The sequence below is a fragment of the Zalophus californianus genome, chromosome 6 (assembly GCF_009762305.2).
Source record: "Zalophus californianus isolate mZalCal1 chromosome 6, mZalCal1.pri.v2, whole genome shotgun sequence".
NCBI lineage: Eukaryota > Metazoa > Chordata > Mammalia > Carnivora > Otariidae > Zalophus > Zalophus californianus.
The window spans coordinates 24,515,150-24,534,202 of record NC_045600.1 but is presented as its reverse complement, the minus strand read 5'-3'; the positions used below and the strand labels follow the sequence as shown (position 1 = coordinate 24,534,202).

Here is a 19,053-nt window from a genome sequence, read left to right as displayed (position 1 = left end):
TGATAGTGTACATCCAGAGAACCAAAAGAAGTTCTCAGATCCAGTGTCAAATAATGGAAATGGACAAGGACTCTTTTTTTTTTTTTTAAAGATTATTTATTTGAGAGAGAGAGAGAAAGAGCAGGAGCAGGGGGAAGGCAGAGGAAGAGGGGGAAGCAGACTCCCCGCTGAGCAGGGAGCCCAAAGAGGGGCCAAAGGCAGACACTTAACCCACTGGCACCCTGGACAAACACTCGTAACATCACTTTTATTTAATATGCACTACATATACATGATGCAGGTAGGGAAAGAATCCATGCATTAAAGACAAGACAGATTGGTACTATTGCCAAACATGCAGAGTCAATTAGGATGTTGCTCAAAGTTCTTTTTCTTTTTTAAAGATTTTATTTATTTGAGATGGGGGGAGCAGCAGAGGGAGAGAGAGAAGCAGGCTCTCCACTGAGCAGGGAGCCCGATGTGGGGCTTGATCCCAGGACCCTAGGATCATGACATGAGCCGAAGGCAGACACTTAACCGACTGAGCCACCCAGGTGCCCCTCAAAAGTTCTTTATACTTAATGGTTTCCATTAAATAAGTGCAGAAGCAGAAATGTGTACACATCGCAAAACATCTTCATTTGGTTTCCTGTGCTTTCTTTGCATTCTGTTTTTCTTTTGCCTTTTCTACTAGTGGTATTAACTGCTGGTGTTCTGCTAGAGTCTTTAATGATTCCATAATGAAAGGCAGATAATTATGCTTCCTTCTGATATTTTCAAATCTTTTTAGTTTCTTTATTTCTTCTTCAATAAGCATCTAACTTTTGGTAACCTCTGACTGAACAGCATTTAACATATTGTTACCCTGATCTGTATCCATGGGTTCCTCAGCAAGTTGTCTTTGTAACTCTCTGCTACCTTCTCTTCATTTATCATTTTTCTATCAGACACATGGCTGTTAAGCTGAATCGAATTTCACCTTCACTGTACTTTTGTTCCTTTTTTTCTATGACTGGCCTCACTGTGCTGATCCAGTCATCTTGATGGTGTGCACTGAAACCAATCGGTCCTTCTCTTAATCCATCTAATTCGTGCAATCTTCCATTTATAGGAATGTAACTGACAAAGTGAAAAGCATCTTCTTCTTCTGCTGACGTCTTTGCACCAAATTCAAACATCTGCTGTCTGGCAAAACTGTTGTGTACGTGTCAAATCACATCTGAACTGCTGAGTGCCAAACCTTTCATAGCTGCATCAAAGCTCTGTGAAAATTCTTTAAACTCTGACAATGTCTCTCCTAAATGGACATCTTGATGGGTATGGTTCAATAACACACTTACTACAGCTTGAGTAGCACAAGCATTATTAATTACCTGCTTGGCAAAAAATATCATGTCAGGTCTGGAGTCCTGAACTACAGAGCCTGCTGGTTCTTCTCCTGGCTGCCACTTGAAAAGGAAAATTAACCCATCAACTGGCTTTAACTTTTCAAAATTCTCGGGCTCTAAACTCCATATTTCTTCTACTTGGGCTCCTCGGCAACCAAATTCTTCAATGAGTTCAGTGAAGACCCTGGGGTTGCTTTTCATGAGGCACACTCCCCGGGCCACACACGGCCCCGGCTGCTACTTCAGGCTCTGCCCACCTCCCACCCCCCCCAACCAACTGCCACGGGCCTCTGGTCTCAGTGATCACAGCAAACCTGCCGCTGAGCTCATCAGCTGCTTGTCATCCTGCCTACTCCCACCCCGACAAGCCTGCTTCAGGATTTCTTAAAGAAATAAAAGTAAACACCTAAAGAAGTTGAATTTGGGGACTACTAACATTTTTTGAAGCCTTATTTAACTTTAAGATATAAAACTGTTAAAAAAAATCTAGTACATAAAAATAAAGAATAAAGATTTCATTTATTTTAGCATTTATTTGGTAGAAATACAGGAGATAGAAAAGTAGCATCATAGTCTTTACACCAAAGACAAAAATCTCACTAGGAAGACTACACAGAAAGGGAAGAACGGATTATGTGCTAGGCAAACAGCCATTAAACAAATATATCCTGAGTATCCACCCAGTGTGTGCCAGACATCTAGGCCCTGGATATACTATACGGAATGAAAGAGACAAAACTCCTGCCTGCATGGAGCATACATTCCGATGTGGGAGATGAACAACAAAAAAGGTAAATAACCCACTCAAGTGATGTGTGAGAAATAACCTGGATGAGCCAAACACTATCTCCACAAAGTGCCAACGCCCAGAAGCAAAAGCACGGGGCGCCTGGGTGGCTCCATTGGTTGGGCAGCTGCCTTTGGCTTGGGTCATGATCCCAGAGTCCTGGGATCGAGCCCCGCATCACGCTCCCCACTTAGCGGGAGTCTGCTTCTCCCTCTGACCCTCTTCCCTCTCGTGCTCTCTATCTCTCATTCTCTCTCTCAAATAAATAAATAAAAAATCTTTAAAAAAAAACAAAACAAAAAACCCTAAGTCTTTCTCCACCATTAGCTTGGTGGTAAATACACAGCTCTACTGTGTAAAAATTCCCAGACATTTTTTCTGCAGTTTAGATGAAAATCATACAAATCAGTAAAAACAAGCAATTTGCTTTTTCATTTCCATTTTGTTTTTGTTATTTTCTACCAATGTTTTATGTATTTCTAAGCTAGAAAAACTCCAAAGGAACCACGAGCTCTATGAAAGATGAAGGACAGAAGTAAAAAAAAAAATTAGGTTATGGAAAAATTCCTGGGACCTTTTAAGACATGCCTCTGCTCTGTACCATCATTAATTTGCTCTTTTTATAAGTTTCTGTTTCTGTTCTTACACCTTTCATGTGTGGTCTCCTGTCTTCAAAACAAACTGCAAACTCTGAGGGCAAATACAGTTTTCTCCCCAGCACCTCCCCCCAAAACATACAAACATTCAAGTTGGTCTGAGAAAATGGAAACCCTTTTATGTGTTCAAACTAATTTGGATTCACAGCAGAATTAACTATATCCAATTACACTAAGGCAAATAATGAAATATCTCATATACAAAAAGCATTCTGACATTTGAACCTGGATGTCCAGGTTCAAATTCTGGCTCTACCACTTAGTAACTCTGTGACCTTGGGTAAGCAACTTAACCTCTCTGCTGCCTCATTTTATAAAAGTAGGAGAATTATGTCTAATACTTGTTCTGAGAATTTATTTACAAACTTAGAGCAGTGCTCAGTATATAGTAAACACAATAACATGTTCACTATTATTACTTCCTTCGATTTGTGTATTTTTCCCTTAAAATTATGCCATTTATACCTTCCACATTACATGATCTGACCCTCTAGCTTAGCTTTCAAAGATGAAATAAAGGATCCTGTTTTCCCTCACTGTTTCTAGTTCTCCACTTTTTTTTTTAAAGATTTTATTTATTTATTGAGAGAGAGAGAGAATGGTAGAGAGAGAGCATGAGATGGAGGAAGGTCAGAGGGAGAAGCAGACTCCCCGCTGAGCAGGGAGCCCGACGCAGGACTCGACCCTGGGACCCCAGGATCATGACCTGAGCCGAAGGCAGTCGCTCAACCAACTGAGCCACCCAGGCACCCTAGTTCTCCACTTTTTAATCCCTTTTCATACTCTTAACACATAACACAGGACACAGCTGGTATTACCAACATTTAAACACATAAAGTTTACAATTTATCAATATGCCTCATATATTACATGCTCTACCATACTATCGGCTTTCCGAAGCTAGTTTTAGCCAGTGTTCCCTTATCTCTGCCTTCACATCACCCATTAATTGCCATCCAGATAAGGCTAATTTCCTATGCAACTGGAGTATTCAAGATGGCAAGCAGATGCCCTTATTTTCTGAAAACCACTCCTCTCCATAACAGGGATGCAAACCTGTTGTTTACCTGGGCTAAACAGATTCTCTCCCCTAATTTGGAAGAGGCATACAGAGTTGCTTGTGCTGACATTTTAAAATCTGAAACCATCAGACAGCTATTTTGAAGTAAGACATCAAAGCAGTAAAAGCAGGTCTGAGAAAGACAGGAAATAATAACTCTACTGTCTTCCTAAATTTCACTCCTGAGCTGTAGTTTGGTTCTTTGGTGGCATGGACACTTCTGAAGTCAGACTGTCTGGGTTTATGTTCTGGCTCCATTCCATCCTCCACTAGCTGTAACGTTGTGGCTAGGTCACTTAACCTCTCTGAGCCCAGTTTCCTCATCTGCAAAATGGAATTCATAATGACAATGATTTCACCTACTTTGTAAGGTTGTTTTAAGGATTAAGTGAAGTAATACAGGCAAAGTGCTTAATAAAATGCCTTGTACATAGTGTTTAAAAACTCATTATTTCAATTATTTTATGTTTATATATGTAAGAATTTATTATTTTTATTATTTTACCTATAACATTATTTTAAGGTCTTACTCTTTCTTCAAATCAGAAAAAAGCCAGGAATAGATGAGTATATATACTTTGTCTTCTAAGGATATACTAAAGATCTTGAGCAAAAAGAAAAAAGCAAGCCAACTGAATCTTCTAACTCTAAAACCTAATCAGATGCCAAAAAGGACAGAATAAAAATTAATAAAATAAAACATAGAAGGGGTTAGGAGGTATTAAGAAATACTAGGAAAATGTTGCTTATTTTGAGAATTCAAAAAACTGAATGTTTTCCCTTAAGAAGTTTTTGAAGATGCTATGTCATTTTTCATGGCTGGCACACGGTAAGTAGTCAAAAAGTGATTGCTGAGTGAAAGAAACCTTATTGTGTCTTAAACTAAAAAAAAAAAAAAAAAAAAAAGCCAAAACCAGACAGAGGAGGTAGAAGAAGTTCTCTCTAGATGTGTTAAAGATCAGGATCAATTAAAGGAATAATATGCCTTAAAAAGACTAAAAAAGATAAAAATGTAACAGACACAGCTCTTATCTGCTAATAAAATAAATTTAACATATTCTCAATTAACTATGCAGATGGGGGAAGAGTGAGGTACAACAGCAATGGTGCTCACATAACCAAGAAAGTCTCCATCTGAATTTGAAATATGTATTTTATTTTTTAATTTTTAAAGATTTTTATTTATTTATTTGAGGGGGGGAGAGAGAGCGTAAGCCATGAGGAGTGGAGAGGGGCAGAGGGAGAAGCAGACCCCCCTACTGAGCAGGGAGCCCGATGTGGAGCTTGATCCCAGGACCCTGAGATCATGACCTGAGCCAAAGGAAGAGCTTTTAACTGACTAAACCACCCAGGCGCCCCTGAAATATATTTTAGTATCTTAAAAGCAGACTTACCTTATTGCTAACATTTAATTTTGGCATAAGTCTACATACGGCAGTTCCACCAAGAGGGGAAAAGACCAACACATATTTAGGGGAAATGATATACATGTTTAGTTGCAGAGGTGGATTAGGATGACAAATATGCCATAATCTGTTTGTAAAACCAAAAATATATGAAACATGCAAAATCTAAGAATAAACAGAAATTAATTAAGAAGGTCTGTTTGCAATCACTTTAAATATACAGAACAAACAAGTTCAACCCAAAGCAGCACAATCAGCTATCAAAAGTAACTTTTCCCAAGCAATGCCTTATCATGGCCTCTTTTCATTTCAATTACTGTTTTGAGCTTAGAAGTGCAAAAAATCTAGGTATAGAGACTGCATGATCTGGACATAACATAACCCCTTTCAGGAGGGGTGAAGGATCTGTAAGCAAATGTGTTCCAGCATAATTCTATGGAGATGCACTTTCAGACTTACAGGCTTCTCCTCCTGAATCTTCGGTAATTATGGCAGGTTTCTGGCAATTCACTGTTTTCTTCTACACTATCCTCACAATTACTGGTCAATACTCTCAGGCTGCAGTGACATCTGTGATGCTTTACACAGTATCAAAGGCCTTCACTAACTAATCCTATTTCTTACTGATCATTACTAGCTGAGTTCTCAACCATTGCCTTGAAGAAACCTCCAGAAGTCATGAAATGTGCATTTGAACACCTGGCATAATTCACTCCCTACTTGTGTGATAGCTCTATCACTTGCACACATTTGCTGGCCATTACACATAGGTCCAAACTGTTTGTCAGAACACAAAACACACAACAGAAAAAGAAGACACCACCAATGCTCAAGTTATGATAGAGAAAGAGCCTCTTGCCCAAGAGTTATCTGTGTTCTGCCGGGGCACAGAGTAATTCTCACTGGTCTAACGTTGAGGAGGGCAACTGGTGAGACTCCACTCTCACCAACTCTTGAACTATGGGGAGGAATTAACAAGGAACAGTAACAGAATGGCTTATTTTAGGGGCGCCCGCATGGCTCAGATGGTTAAGCGTCTGCCTTCGGCTCAGGTCATGATCCCAGGGTCCTGGGATCGAGTCCTGCATCGGGCTCCCTGCTAGGCGGGGAGCCTGCTTCTCCCTCTCCCTCTGCCTCTCTCTCCCTCTCTCTCTCTGACTTTCATGAATAAATAAAACATTACAAAGAAAAAAAAGAATGGCTTATTTTATTTTGTTTCATTTTTTTAATACTTCAGAGAGAATTAACATTGTAATACATTAGCCTTATATGGGGTGCTACCATATGAAGGTATGCACATGAAATGCTGGAACAATATGGAACACTTCACTTACCATAATGACAAGATTCTGACATTCAAGCCAACTTGCATATGATCACTTGTTTAGGCATTGTTAGTGTCCCCATTTACAGAGAATTCACAAGCTGACAGCCCTCTCACAATGTGATTTCCTTCCCTTTTTTTTTTTAAGGTTTTATTTATTTATTTGACAGAGAGAGAGAGAGTGAGAGCAGGAACACAAGCAGGGGGAGTGGGAGAGGGAGAAGCAGGCTTCCCGCAGAGCAGGGAGTCCAATGTGGGACTCGATCCCAGAACCCTGGGATCATGACCTGAGCCGAAGGCAGACGCTTAACAACTGAGCCACCCAGCCGCCCCTCTTTTGTTATTCTTAAGCACTATTAAACACAGAGGGTAGGGGAGGTATCCTAGCAGGACTCATCTGTTTTTTGTTCTGCCAAAATTATGGAGTACAGTCTAACAACCCTAGAACAAAACTGTCTCCAGTAACTGCTAAAAAGGCAATAAGTGTTCTCATTTTCTTCCCTCCCATAACTACCAAACTCTTCTAATCAAGTGGTGTTATTTATATGCTATTGCTAAAAAGGAATAACAGTAATAAATCTGTAGACTATATGCCAAACAACTGACATGGATTATCCAAGGACATACGATCATAGGGACTGTACTTTCTGTGACATATGTATAATATTTGGGTTTTGAAAATAAGCATGTATTAGTTTTATAGACAAAATAAAGAATGAATAGATGAATACATTTAAATTGGTATTACAAATCCTGCATTTTGGATCCTTAAGATTGATCCCTGAGCTGTATTTATTCATTCATGTTACTGATGACCTACTTTCTAGGAAATTGCCCAGGGTATAAACATCATTAACGGGACCAACTAAAAATCAACTAACAAATAGAAACTAAAATATAGTTAACTAACTTAATATTATAAGAAAACCAGAGTTTAGAACCCAAAGCTGGGTCTTCACTGCCAAGCACAATATGGAGGGGGGAAAAATTGACAGGCCTAGAACAGAGTTTATTCACTTATTTACATCTACTGAACCTGGAAAACTTTGCAGGCAAATTTTAATATTCAAGGCTAATCCACTGAGAACGCAGTGATGGCTAGTTTTGTGTCAACTTGCCTGAGCCACAGTGACCAGATACTTGGTCAAACATAATTTGGCTGTGCTTTGTGAGGACATTTGGGATGAGATTAACATTTGAATTGGTGGACTGAGTAAAGCTGAGTAAAGACTGTCCTCTGGGGGGACCTGGGTGGCGCAGTTAGTTAAGCGTCTGACTCTTGGGGTTTCGACTCAGGTTATGATCTAGGGTTGTGAGATTTGAGCCCTGTGTCGGGCTCTGCGCTCAGTGGAGTGTCTGCTTAAGACCCTCTCTCCTTCTCCCTCTGCCCCCCTCCCCCGCTCTCTCTAAAATAAATAAATAAATCTTAAAAAAAAAAAAAAAAAAAAAGGATTGTCTTCCCTAATGTGGGTGGGCTTCATCCAATCGTTTGAAGGCCTCAAAAGAACAAATGGGTCCTCCTAAATAGGGAGGAATTCCTCCTGCCTGTCATGCTGGCACATCAGGTTTTTTTTCTGCCTTCAGACTTGAACTGAAGCATCAGCTCTTCCTGGGTCCCGAGACTAATGGCATTTGGACTAGAATTATATCAGCTCTTTTGCGTCTCCAGCTTGCCAAATGCAGATCTTGAGACTTGTAAGCCTCCATAACTATGTGAGCCAATTTCCTGTAATATCTCTATTTTCCGCTCTCCTTTTTCCTCTCTATAAAAACACCAAATAGGAAAAGTCCAGCAGATGCTTTATGATGATGATTGCAACTCTGATGCCTCAGAAAGCTTAGAATCCTGTCCAAGAAACAGCCATCTATTCTTTTGACCAAGTTATCCCAAGCCCAATGGGACTCGGATGATACTTAATGGAACATTTTCTTGAACAATGGCCACACTTTTACTTAGACGTTAAAAATAATCTCTAACTGCTGTTAAAGCCAGTCATCTTTAACTATCTTCTTTCTACTTCTCTCCCCAAACGGTCACCATCCCCACCATTAATGTTTGAAGTAATAAGCACAGAATTAGAAAGAGTACTAACCCATACAATTACTGTACTTCATTTAGACAGTTTTGGTTATAAAAAAAGAGATAAGAACCTCCTCCCCATGCCAAACACAGAAGCTGCTAGGTACTTCCTTTACTCTTCATCAATGGCAAAAAATAGCACTCTAGGTCTCCACGGCAGACCCCACCCTGCCACTGATGGGGTGTCATTTAGGAATCACTGAACGGTACACAACTCAAATCACATAGAGCAGCAAGTATCTTAGACCAAAAATCTTGTAGCCATACTCTCTGTACATTCCTCCAAGAACAGGGTATGTTACAGAATTAAAAACTGAATAAATGCAGTAAAGGTAAAGATCCATTAATGGAGAAAAGAAAACCAAAATGGAGAAAAGAAAAACTCTGATAACTTTTGCTTAGCTTATGAATCTTACGAGTACATAAGTACTAAAGTTGATTTCCATGCCAACAGAAATATATTGATAATTAACAAGATTAAACCACAAAGGAACTTCCACTCCATATTATTATTTTTATTTTTTCACATTTAGATGATACCTTAGTGTAGAGGACGGCAGAACAGGGATGAATTCTTAACTAAGTCATCCAGGTTTCTTTCCTAAAGAAGCAGCAGTCTCTCCTTCACTCATGTTTCTTAATTATCAACGGTCACCTTCTATGGACAGGTCTAAAGTGGGTGGAGAAGGCGGCAGACAACACTTCCCACTCATCACAACACTTTCTAGATCAATAAATTGTACATATGTCACAAGTACCCAATCAGGATGTACTGGGAAGAGTAGGATCTCATAGCTTACTGGAAAGGAGAGAGAGGGACAAAAGAATGCCTAAAGACACACATCAACCACCATTAAAGGTCCTCCTTTGTTCTTTACTACATGAACAGCTGCAGAATTTCAACCTGTCGATTGAAATTAAGATCACTATACCTAGAAATACCTTCAAGTACTAAGTAAGACTAGAGAAGGAAGGAAGGGTGGGAGAGAGAGGAGAGCATGGGATGTAAAGAAAAAAACATTAGCGAAGCTATTCCAACACCCCACACTGTGTTGGAATTTGAATTTAATGAGTTCAGGTTTTTCACATGATTTCAGAGAAAGAAGGATAAAGTATCTTATCCAGAAATGTTAACCTAAAACAAGTATTTGCTAGAAGGCAGGGCAGACTGATTTGAATAACATATTCCCCTTAAGTACCAACTAAATTGCACTAGAAAATATTGGTTTTAAGGTCCTTAAGAGACCCAAGGAATAGGAAAATAAATGTACCTCCAACCCACTCTTTACAAGCTACTTTCGGGCTCCAGTGAACAGTCTTGTAAAAGGGATATTTATAAGGGACTTCTAGAAAGCAAGAGTTCAATAACTGTTTAACACTAAAGCAAAATGAGAAGGAGCTAGGTTCACCATCTCCTAGAAGCAGCCCTATTTTGCCAGACTGGCAACAAATAAAGTGCTCAGCCCTGGCAACTGTGAAGCTATTGAACATCAGGGCACTTGGGTGGCTCAGTTGGTTGAGCAACTGCCTTCGGCTCAGGTCATGATCCTGGAGTCACGGGATCGAGTCCCACATCGGGCTCCCTGCTCAGCAGGGAGTCTGCTTCTCCCTCTGACCCTCTTCCCTCTCGTGCTCTCTATCTCTCATTCTCTCTCTCTCAAATAAATAAATAAAATCTTTAAAAAAAAAAAAAAAGCTATTGAACATCAAAGCAGACAGCCTGCCTCTCCCTCCCCTAGGGACACTGTTCCAAAGCTGACTTTGGTGTTTTGTCTCCCTACAAGAATTCGGCCAAGCATCTGACTCTACTCTCCCATATTACTACTGGTATTTCTCTCATCTGCAACTAGAGCAGCTTTTGCTAAGTGACTCTCTCAAGCACCGTTTATCACCCTCTCCACAGTCATAGCTTAATCCTTTAATTAGTTTCAATGCCAAAAACTAGGATTTCCTGAGGAGTGTCACAGGATGTGCACCAAGCAGCAGGGGCCAAGGCTTAAAGTTGTTCAAGAGTTTCAAAGAATGGTTGCTAACGCACAGCCAGGAACAGAGAGCCCTAAACAAAAGGAAGAAAGGAGGCCAAGTGCCTTAGAAAAATTAAGGAACTGAGTTTTATTTATTTCTAAAAGATTTTATTTGAGAGCGAGAGAGAGAGAGAGAGAGAGAGAGCACATGATCAGGGGGTAGGGGCAGAGGGAGAGAGAAGCAGACTCCCTTCCAGGACCCTGGGATCATGACCTAAGCAGATGCTTACCCCACTGAGCCACCCAGGCACCCCAAGGCACTGAGTTTTAGAGGGTGCCAGCTCACTGTCAGGACAGAAAGTCTTCATTTGTCCAAAGACTATCCTACTGTCCTTTGGGGCTGGAACACCTAACAAGCTACTTTTACTCCAAACTGAGGGATGAGGAAATCTGTGTACCTCGCTCAAGCACCCACCACCTTCAGATGAGAAGGGTCAGCAAATAAGGCAATTGCTGGTAAAGGCGAGGCTTGGAATTAACCTAGTAGTTGCAGAGGTGGAAGACAAGGACCTAATAAGTTTCACAAACTAATTAGTATTGAACTTTTTAAAGTTTATAGTGGGCAAGGCCATCTGTAGGTTATGCACTAAAAAATCTGATTCTGAATTAATAGGCCATTAAAAAAAATGTGAAACAAAAATAAATGCAACCAGACTTAAAGAGCCAACCATGGGTCTCTGAATTCTTAGTTCTCGTTCTCCCCTCTTAATTGGTTTCTGAGTTCTCCACTCATGCCTCGGATTCATTCAGCAAGGATCATCAGCTCTCTAGAAGAAAGCATAAAGGGATCCAGACTTCCAAAAACGATGAAAACTGGCAACTCAGTTTCACCACCAAGGTCCTGTTCCACAAGCCAACATGTCCCTTATTTTTCTTTCAAAAGAAAGAGACCCTATGTCTGGCTTTCCAATTTCCTTTCCTTCCCAAGTTACTACCTCTCAGTAGAGCAGCTCTTGGTTCTCTTTGGTGTAAACAAGCCCAAACAAAGAAATAAACAAACAAATAGCCCTTAAGTCCCTTAAAAATTAGTTTGCATTTTAAACTGAGGTTTTCTTTAAAATGCACATTCTAGGACCTTGTCCACCAAGACTGGGTAGTTTGGTAGAATGGACTAGAATCCTCATTTCTAACAACAGTGGTGCTCAACCTGGCTACACATTAAGATCTGGGGTGCTTTTAAGTAACACCCTGCAGGGGCCTCACCCCCCAGAAACTCAAACGGTCTGCAAGGGGCCCTGACATCAGCAATATGACTAATTTTGAAGCTTTCCTCTATGAAAGCAACGTTAGGAACCACCACACCAACAGTGCCTCTGATGCAACGCGGTCCCATGGACAAAGTGTGAGAACAGAGGCTCACAAGAGTACACCTGAATGAGGTCTTTCTGAACCTCGCTCTACCACCAAAGCAGATGGCAGGCAGAGTAAAATATTTAGATAATTAGAAAAACCATAGGTGACTTTTTTTAAAATCAATTCCTCTTCAGAAAGCTCTTCAGAAGAGTATCTGGTTCTTAATTGAGAACAGAGTCCATCTATCTTCTCACTTATTTATACATATTAAGTATTCTTGTAGCAGTAAATCGCAAAGTTGATGAAAAACTAGGGTGAAGTCTCCTAGACAAAGTCCTCTGAAATACTTCTGGGGAAAAAAATACTTCTAACCATGTTAAGGTTTAGAAAGTTATTCTTCAAACAAAACAGAGCCTGGATTATAAGGTTCACAAATTACAAGTCATAAGAAGAATAGGTTGAAGTAATAATGGTTGTTAAGTCTCAGCTAAACAATAATTGAATAAATCAAATTGTGGGGGGAAATCTTTAAAATAAATTTGATTATGAAATAAAACTAAGGTAACTCACCCACTTCAATCTTAAAAAACAAACAACTCTGACTTCACAGTACTTTAAGAATTAGTTTACTTATATCATCTTACTAAATCTCCAAAATGAGGGCCACATCTAGTAGAGGGCTCCTTTCCTGTCCTAGGGGAACAACCTCAAACTCCTTATTTATGTTTTGTCTTAAGAACAATATTCTACTAAATGAACAAGTCTACATTTGTTCAAAGGTTAGCTCCGAGGGCTGTTGCCTGTGGGCATCTTACTTAATAGCCAGCTTCAAACAAACTCTGAAACAAGACACAAAAGGAGAGACCAGTCTTGTGGTGAGAAACTTCTATTAACATTTGGATTTGGAAGAAAGAAAGAAACTGGAAGTGGAAAAAGAAACACACTCGAGCAACAGAAAGCTCTTGAGTATTCTGAACAAATTTCTGAAGCGGAGAGGGAGGCTAAGAGGGTTACGGATCCACAGAGAGGAAACAGATAGGTAAATGCCCCCAAAGGGCTTTCATTTGTATGGCTGATTACTCAGAACTATATTTAGCTGTGTTTTGGAAAATTAGCAAACCAGAAGTCAGAAAATTAGAAAGGTTAAAAGGTCTGTTTTAATAAAATGTTAAATATCCTTACTGCAACTTTAGAAGAAGAGGATGGAGTTCAAGAAAGCCACGTTCTTTCTATTCAGAGACAAGATACTGAGAAAACTGGTACCATTTGTGGGTGCAAATTTCTCCACCAATAAAGTGGTCGTATTGCTTGCTGACTTGAGAAAGCTTAAGCCATTGGTTTAAAAGCCCTTTGGGCTAGATAATAACGAAGCTAATTTACAAAAGGAAAATCCTTCTTTTCCTTTGATAGCTGGTAATTTACTAGAGTGATAAGCTTCTATAGAAAAAAATCTGCTTAGAAAGATTGATAAGGAACGTAAGACTAATAAGATCTGAGTTGGCTTCAAATAATTAACTGGTTTTAAGGAAGTTTAAGATTTTGGTCAGGGGGGGAGGTGGGCAGTGGGTGGTGGTGGTAAGGAAGGAGATTTTTGGAGAGGAGACAGAAGGAGGAACCGGAGAAAAGGGGAAGCTGAACAAAGGAAGAATTTGCCTGTGTCTCTGAGACCAGCCCTTCTCTGGAATCCTATCCTTACCACTAGACTGGATGTTTTTTCAAAGGCAGAGATCATGTATTGTTCAACCCTGCACTGCTCAACTGCAAACCCACCACAGGATAGAGAGTAGATGCTTGATAAATGTTTTATAAATGTGGACTCCAGTATTTTTTTTAACGGCATCCTAGGCAGTCAGTTATAAAGAAAGGAGGTAATCTAGTCTGACTCTCAGTGTCAGATACACTGCTAAGCTGTAAGTAAGAAGAAAAATGTGTTTATGAGAAAACTTGATTTTTATTTACATGAATTTCTAATAGTGAAATAAACAAATTAGGTAAAAGCAGATAAATAATAATAAAGAAGAAAGTGGAACCAAAACAGTCCTGGGCTCAGAAAGCACAGGACTTGGAGGGGGGTGTCCAGGCTAAGCCGGTCCACCAAACATAACAAGGGGATGTAAAAGCCATCAGCCTCCTGCAGAGAAGCAGGAAATTCTCCCTATGCCTGCCCCTCCCCCCCAAAGATTGTTTTCTTTAACAGTTCTGCCTCCTTAGCATGGGACTCCTGGAATGCTTTCTTTTTTTTCTTTGTTTTTAAAGTTTCTCAGTTCTCCTAAATCAATTTTTGACAGTTCCTGGGATTCTCAAGATGATCATTTAATACCTCATTAACAAGTCTATTATAGGAATTAATTCAAATGAGCCCAAACTAATTTTAATTAAACCTCAATCTGCCCAAGGTATTCCTTTTTTCTCTTACACCAATAGCCGCCTAAATAGGCCCAGTTCTTTCAAAATTAAGAACTACAAAAAGTGCAGTTTTCTGGAAAATTACCTGCCATTTTTAAAAAGATTTTATTTATTTATTTGAGAGAGAGAGCCCGTGTGCACTGGAGCAGGAAGGAGGGGCAGAGGGAGGGAGAAGCAGACTCCCTGCTGAGCAGGGAGCCTGAGGACACAGGGCTCCTCCATATCAGGACCCTGGGATCAAGACCTGAGCCAAAGGCAGATGCTTAACCAACTGAGCCACTTGTCATCATTTTTAAATCTACCTAGTAAAATGTACCTATTTATTTTGTTCCATGATTTGGCCATTTGGTTTAACATTCATCTACTCAAGCAACATTCATCTATTCAAGCAACCATTTTCTAATAGTTATGGATCATGTGTGCATCCATCATTCATTCATTCATTCAGCAAATTTATCAAAAGGCTACTGGATGTCAGACACTAAGGTGGGTGCTGTGCATGTTATTAATTACATCTCTGGAAGAAATAAAATACAGCCAAGCACAGCTCTGGAAAATGGAAAAGCACAACTTTAGTTTCTTTGCTCAGACATGTTTTGTCTTGACTCATAAATAGATCTTACAGCTAAGTTTCCATTACTGGATGGGTGTGTGTGTGTGTGTTGTGTGTATGAAGTAAAAGCTAGAATTTCAAATGTCTAGTGGAATTTGTCAGAATTTCCTTGGTGTCAGTTTTCTACTCACCAGCCTGTCCTCATCCCTACGTTCACAAGCAGGCTGGCAGCACACCTCCCACCCACCAGTCCTTCACTTTGGTTCTGAGGTAAGATGCCTCCCAGTGTCTACTCACCAACCTAGTGGCATGTCCCTCTCTTCTTTGGGAAAAGGATAGCGACTGGAGGGAGAATGCAGGAAAGGTGTGAGGAAGAAAAAGGAGTGCTTACAAAGTAGGGTAGGGGATGGATCTCAACTTCCCTTGCATGCTGTAGCTTTCCTGAAGGCTCTACATTCTGGTCACCGCAGAGCAAATCATCTTCTCACCAAAAAAATGAGAACATTGCTTAACAATCAATCGTGTAATATTTGTGTGTATGTTTAAGTCTTACTTTCAATCGTATTTTAAGCAAGATTTATTTCCATATAAGTTATTCATGTAGCATGGAATCTGATAACAAAAAAAGTCTAACTCATAAAAGTAACACATTCATATGGTAAAATAAAATTCTAGCAGTACAGAATATTAAATACAAAGTACAGAAGTCCCCCCTCCCCGCCTTGGCCAGCCACCTCCATTCCCATCCCAGGAAGCAGCGCCAGGTTCTCCTTCTGGCATTTTTGACGGCTAGCACTACAGTGCTGAATCCACTTTCCCCTCTGCTTCTCCTCCCAGAAACCCTGCGTGGTAGTGTGGTGAGAGAGCTGTGCTCCTGCTCCTTTCCATGTTTCTTTGACTAATCACCACCAAGTTTTGTCATATCACTATTTTTAATTCTAGTGGCCAGTCACCTTCATAAACCTAAAGACGATTCCTTAACGTAAAAACGTGCTGATTTATAAACAAGATAGTATCTATTAACTGTCCACCAAGTACATAACAGAAACTGATACACTTCCATGTCCCTCACCTTCCTTTATCCCCTTTCTACACCTCCTGTCTGCTACTGTTTACACTGTCAAGGTTTTTGTTCTTTATATCTGGTTTATAATCACTGCCAAAGTTTCCATGCTTTACCTGTAACTGACCCTACGAACTAGAAACTAACTGAAAGCAATATTATGATTATTTTACCCCACTTGTATTAAACAAAAGAAAATCTTCCAAGTGTCAAAGCTAAGTGATTTCTCTTTTTTTTTTTTTTTGAAGATTTTATTTATTTGACAGAGAGAGACACAGCGAGAGAAGGAACACAAGCAGGGGGAGTGCGAGGGAGAAGCAGGCTTCCCGCGGAGCAGGGAGCCCGATGCGGGGCTCCGATGCGGGGCTCCGATGCGGGGCTCCGATGCGGGGCTCAATCCCCTGAGCTGAAGGCAGATGCCTAATGACTGAGCCACCCAGGAGCCCCTGATTTCTCTTTTTTTAACCCCTAACAATTCAAGTCACATTTTAGTTTTGATTTAATGCAGACGAGTTGTTCACCCATTTCATAGCTCATTGTATTATCATTATACAACAACGATTTCAGATCCACTAATTCTGGCTTGGAAGGGAAAAAAGAGAAAAATCATACTAAGGCCAGAACTGGAGAGAGAACAGTAGCCCCTGTGAAAACATACAGTGCCATAAATCCTACATTCTGACACAGGTCATATCTTTGCTTAGAATAGAATAGATGTTAGTGGACAACCTTAAAACTCAACTGGAGTATTTAATGACAAGCAAATATTTATATTTTAATTCAAGACTAATCTGTTTTATAGTTACCTATAAATCTATTTATAAGAAACTAAGTTTAGCTTCTCTATCCTAATCTGATTTATAATGTTCCTCCAATGATTCTTAGGCTCCATTTCTTTTTTACTGATGAAATACACCTGCCAGTTAGAATGGAACAAATGCTTCCCAGGCATGGAAAGTGAGCTTACAAATGGTTGCTTCTGGTTACAAGAGGACCTGGCTAGGAAGAGCAAAGTCCAAACCACCTGTATCATCAAAGTATGAAGATTTATCCCACTAAGAGAAAATCAGTAACAGCATCAAGTCAAAAATACATTTATATTTTTTAAACTAAATTATTAATCTTAAATCTAACATACATTTTTCCCCCAAGTCCTATTATTCTAAGAACATTGATCAGTATACATGAGGCTTCAATTCAAGAATAATCCTATATAAGTGAATGAGGGATCTTATCCTCTTAGGTGTATAAATTTCTTAAGTCCTCAGCATTTAAGAACACAAAGAATATAATAAGGGACTAAATCATAGGTCATTAACTCTTACAATGCCTCTCTTCAAGGCACCAAAGTTATTATTCATTTAACCATCTACCAAGCATTTACTGGATGCCTACTATGTGCCAAACACGGTTTTAAACAGAAGCAATAAAGTGAACACAATGGCCAAAACTCCATGTTTTCATGGAGTTTATAATCCACTTTGGGAAGGTAGATAACAATTTTGTGAATAATCAAGTCAAACAAACCATTACTAACTCCAAGTTCCTGATACAGGCACTATTTAAGATGCAAAGGAGGAGCAAGACAAGGGTCCTCACAGGGGAGCTGACATCGACATGCAAAAACCACATAAAGGGTTAGTGAGCTTTCACACATTATACTGTGATATCCCTAAGATACTGGTTGATGATCTATGTCACCTGGCCAACAAGCTTTCAGAGTTACTGCCCAATACTACTGCCTATTAACTGAAAGTTCATTTTTGGGAAAGTGTCCCTCTTTCTAGAACAGTATTATTCTAATACTTTATTCCGTTTCAGCTTTGTATTACCAAACATGTTTGCTACAGGTACAAAATAAAGTGTGGATACTAATAAGATAACAGAGGACTCAGGGGTGCCCAGATGGTGCAGCTGGTTAACTGTCCAACTCTTTTTTTTTTTAGCATCCAACTCTTGATTTCAGCTCAGGTCATTCAGGGTCCTGAGATAGAGCCCCGACTTGGGGTCAGTGCTCAGCATGGAGTCTGCTTGGATTCTCTCTCCTTCCCCCCATCCCCTGCCACCCCCCATGCATGCTCTCTCTTTTCCAAAAATAAGTAAATAAATCTTAAAGAAAAAACTTAACACAGGACTCAAACTTCAAGACAAAACCAAAAATTATTAGACACACTGAATGCGGCAATAATAAACTTTATGCTCGTTGGAATTGTGAGGTAGCTACACAATCAGTTATGAAGAAAAGGACCAAAATCAAGTAACAAAATACTTGAGACAGTCAAAATTATAATGAAAAGGTAAGGCTTAGAGATTTCCTTATATGTTCGGTATTTTAGGACTGGACACAAACTATAACATCTAGCAGTTAAGTCTACTGATTGACTTGCATACACACTTTAAACAAAACATTGTGTTCAAACATTAAACACTGGCTCTGTGAGACAAGATCATAAATTTGTGACATTATAAAGTTGTGAAATAGGGCTTTTGGGAGAAAAAGGGTATTAGCACAAAAGTCACAGCCTTTCAGCTCCCCCCCATTTCCAATTCACAGCACTATGGAAATTCAATGAGAGACAGAAATATTGTTGCAGCTCAGATGTAAACCTGACTCCTTCCAGGCAAATTTCTTCAAATATAGAAACTGAAGAACAGGGGCGCCTGGGTGGCTCAGGCGTTAAGCGTCTGCCTTCGGGTCAGGTCATGATCCCAGGGTCCTGGGATCGAGCCCCACATCGGGCTCCCTGCTCCATGGGAAGCCCGCTTCTCCCTCTCCCACTCCCCCTGCTTGTATTCCCTCTCTCGCTGTGTTATCTCTCTGTCAAATAAATAAATAAAATCTTTAAAAAAAAAAACAAAAAGAAACTGAACAGTGCAGTATTAAAATGTATGGTTCTAGAAAGCCTAGATAATCCAAAATGAAAATGAAAAATACCCCTAAAATAAATCATGCACACACATATATAATCATACAGAAACACATGACACCAATTAATTGATTCATACAAAACAGGAGAAGAAAGCAATAAACACT

The 19,053-nt window shown here is 39.8% G+C and overlaps 1 protein-coding gene and 1 pseudogene across 1 annotated transcript in view; both read right to left on the bottom strand.

Annotated features, from left to right (window-relative positions):
• SPTLC2 (serine palmitoyltransferase long chain base subunit 2) overlaps nt 1–19,053 on the bottom strand; it is a 104,058-nt gene that overhangs the window by 27,335 nt on the left and 57,670 nt on the right. The window lies entirely within an intron of this gene.
• LOC113908697 lies at nt 614–14,495 on the bottom strand (annotated as a pseudogene).